Raw genomic sequence first — 3,753 nt, 5'->3', positions numbered from 1 at the left:
TGGTGGCAAACCTGTGTGGCCGTCCGGTTGTTGTTGGACTACAATTCCCATCAGTCCCAGCCAGCAAGGTCAATGGCTGGGGATGATGGGTGTTGTCATCCAGCAATTGGATCTCTACCTCCTGCCCTGACCTGCCCTGAAGCTGCCCTGTGTGGTCTAAGTAGATGCATTCTTGGCCAAAGCCACATGACTCCAAGAAATCAGCAGAGCATCAAACTCTCCCTTTCCGGCTCCAATCAGGAGAAAGAAACAAGACTGGCTCCTCCTCCAGCAGGTCAGGTGAGTAAGTAGACTGCTGAGAGAGGGGCTTCCACATGATGCTAACCTGAAGCCTGCCTGCTGGCCAAGTGGTACAAAGCCACTGTGGGTGTGGCTCCACTGGCTCCTCCTGGCACAGGGTGTGGGCCAAGTCACCCCCTGCAGGCAGCACCTTGAGGAGTGCTATTCACATCAGTCCAGAGCATCTCCTTCAGCTTGTGCTGAACTGAAGAACAGCCATTCTTTCGGGGTTACTGGTCAAATGTGACTTCACAGTGTCTTAACGACACAATACATTGATTGAAGTCTCGCAAAGAACAGTCCTCCGATGTCGCTGGATGCAATTTTTTGAAAATGAGGTTCTGTCTAAAACAGAAGCTGTTATCATATACCCTCCAACATTTCTCTGATGAAAATAGGGATGTCCCACTGCATAGTGATAATTTTACTATTTATACCCCACACATCTTATTGGGTTGTCCCAGTACTCCAGGCAGCTTCCAACGTATATAAAAACATAATAAAACTTTAAACATAAAAAAAAACCCTTTCCTATACAGGATTACCTTCAGACAGCTCAGGGGTCAGATAATGCCATACACTCTAACATTTCTCCAATGAAAATGGGGACATCCTAATGGAAAGTGTGACATTTCAGGATCATATCAGAAATGCACAGCTTCTCTAAATCAGAGATGCCCCTGGAAAATAAGGACACTTGGAGAGTCTGTTATCAGGCATGCTATCCAAGTTGAAGAAAAAGTTCTACTCGGTCAACTCACACAGTCCATGCCAGTAGACGAGCCAGGGATGCTGAAATTGTACACAAAAGGGGAGGCCATCTTTAGGACATTTTGGCTCATGGTCTGCTGCCATCAGAACTCCCCACAGATGTTCCAACAAATCCAGTGAAACACGCTCTGAATGCGGATTGGAGAAGCATCTCCACATTGTTGAAAATAACTTATCTGAACTGGTGCTCTGTCTGGAAGGTGTAGTCACTGATTTCACATCACAAATTGGAATGTCTCATATGAGCTCTTTAAACAAAACCCCTGAAAAACCCACCCTTTTTATCAAGCAGGGATTACAGTGGTCAAAAGCTCACTGTCATGCTGGTGTGTCACTTGCGAGAGAAGTACATTGCCGTCAACAGCTACTGCTTGGGAACATGTCAGGCCTTTGATGCAGAGCAGTGACAGCAACACGTCTCAGAAGTAGCGAGCTCTCAGGGGCAGAGTGATGGGTGGGGTCTGGAACGGAGATTCTTAAAAAGAATGTTTGAACTGGCAAGCCTGAAACAAGGCAAGAACAAACCTTACAATTAAATTAAAAACTTATTGCAATTTTTAACATTCTTGTTGGGATGAAAGTCACATTTCATTTTTCCATATTACTTAGGGGTACTTAGAATTATTTTTTTGTCCTCACCTAACTCAGTGTTTGAGTGCAACTTCAGAGGTTGGGTTATCTGTGTGTATATGAGGTGTTGGTTTGTACTTCACAGAAGGCATAAAGGTAAGGGGACCCCTGACCATTAGGTCCAGTCATGGCCGACTCTGGGGTTGCGGCGCTCATCTTGCTTTATTGGCCGAGGGAGCTGGTGTACAGCTTCTGGGTCATGTGGCCAGCATGACTAAGCCGCTTCTGGCGAACCAGAGCAGCACACGGAAACGCCGTTTACCTTCCCGCCAGAGTAGTACCTATTTATCTACTTGTACTTTGACGTGCTTTCGAACTGCTAGGTTGGCAGGAGCAGGGACCGAGCAATGGGAGCTCACCCCATCGCGGGGATTCGAACCGCCGACCTTCTGATCGGCAAGCCCTAGGCTCTGTGGTTTAACCCACATCGCGGATTAAACCATAGTTTAAAACTGACAAACTATGGCTTAAACTATGTACACATTAGTGGCTCAAAACACAGTATGGTTATTTCACACACACACACACAACCACTGCATTTTAAGTTACATCTAGCTTAATGCTGTCTACACTGACTGGCAGCTGCTCTTCAAATATTGAAGCCAGAAATTGATTCTGAGAGAACTGTTGTGCAAAGCGTGTACTCTGACACCGAGCAATGCTCTCCATTTTTCTGACTCTGTGCTATAAGTTTCCATTATATAATTCTGTTATCTGATACACTAGACTCTGTATAACAACACAGATCTGAAAATCTTCCCTTAAGGAACACGGGGCCAAACATCTAACTGAAGTTTATTAATAAAAATGAGTGAAATGCCTGGGCATTTTTATTATTATTATTATTCACTACCTCCATGTGATTGGAGCCAGATTGTTAGGGCATAATAGAATCTGCATTCTGTACCTCTGGCATTTTGGCATGGAACTGAGAAATTTATGGTCATTATTGGGTAGATGTCACATGTTCTGTACCTTTGCTTTTGTTAGCATTCTTGCTCCAAGGGTAATAACTCTGCAGGATTGTTTTGGAGACTATGGGTTCAAAATGATTTTGCATTTTGGAACTGGAGTTCACCATTGAGGCAATAATGAAAAAGCATAAGGATCCAAATTTGCAAGGGGGCTATTTGTATCCAGCACGGCACTGTGAGTGTTCCATGCTGCTATAAATGTTGTCTAGTCTGGAATCCATCACCGGTGAATGTTGATAAGGTGAGGCAGCAAATGGAAGAGAGCAGTTTTTAAATCAAGCGCACATGATAGGCAATGCAGCTCTCCCCCCCCCCCGGTCAATTTATAGGCATAGGGAATGCAGAGAGAGAGAGAGAGAGAGAGAGAGAGAGAGAGAGAGAGAACGAACATCTAATTTCCTTTAAAGACGTAGAGTAAGGCACAGTTGCCAAACCTGCTTTTGCAGGGGAAGGAGGGAACTAACCGTAAAGTAGTAAATATTTATGCAATTTGAATGTGTTCTAACTTCTAGCAGAGGACAGACCCGATCAACACGTGGCATAGGAGGGGCCTCCTCCGCATCCCCCTTCGTTCAAATCCAAGGCAGTTCACGGCACAGGAGGAACGTGGGGCAGCAGTACTGATCAGTTGACACCACAGGAAGCGCTGCCGTGGACTTCGGTGCAAGGTGAGCTCCACTCCGCTTACGAGGTTTCTGGAGGGGGTCTCCAATCATACCCCCCAGATGACATGAGCCATACCGTCCAGTCTTCCTGTCTGCGGCGGCATTCGGTGGAAAGTGCTGCCCCCTAGCGCCCGCCGGCTGCAACTGGCCCAGACTTTCCAGGGCAGAGTTTTCCCTGGCCATATAAAACAGCCCAAGGCGGAGGAATCCGCGGAGCGAGGAGCGTCTTCTCCGTCCTCCTCCTGCGACCCCGCACCTGCCTCGCCGGCTACTTCTTACTCCGCCTCCCGTTCCTTCTCCGTCGGCTGATCCCGCGCCAGGTTTTCACTCTCGCCTCGCAGCACCCCTCTCTCCCTGTCTCTCTTCTCCCCATCCAAAGCGGATTTCGAAAGGCTGCCCGCAACAGGCGGAGGCGGGCTCGGCGCCCTGGACGG

Source organism: Podarcis cretensis (assembly GCF_951804945.1).
Source record: "Podarcis cretensis genome assembly, chromosome: 3".
In the NCBI taxonomy this organism is placed as follows: Eukaryota; Metazoa; Chordata; class Lepidosauria; order Squamata; family Lacertidae; genus Podarcis; species Podarcis cretensis.
Note: the sequence above shows the minus strand (reverse complement) of the source record.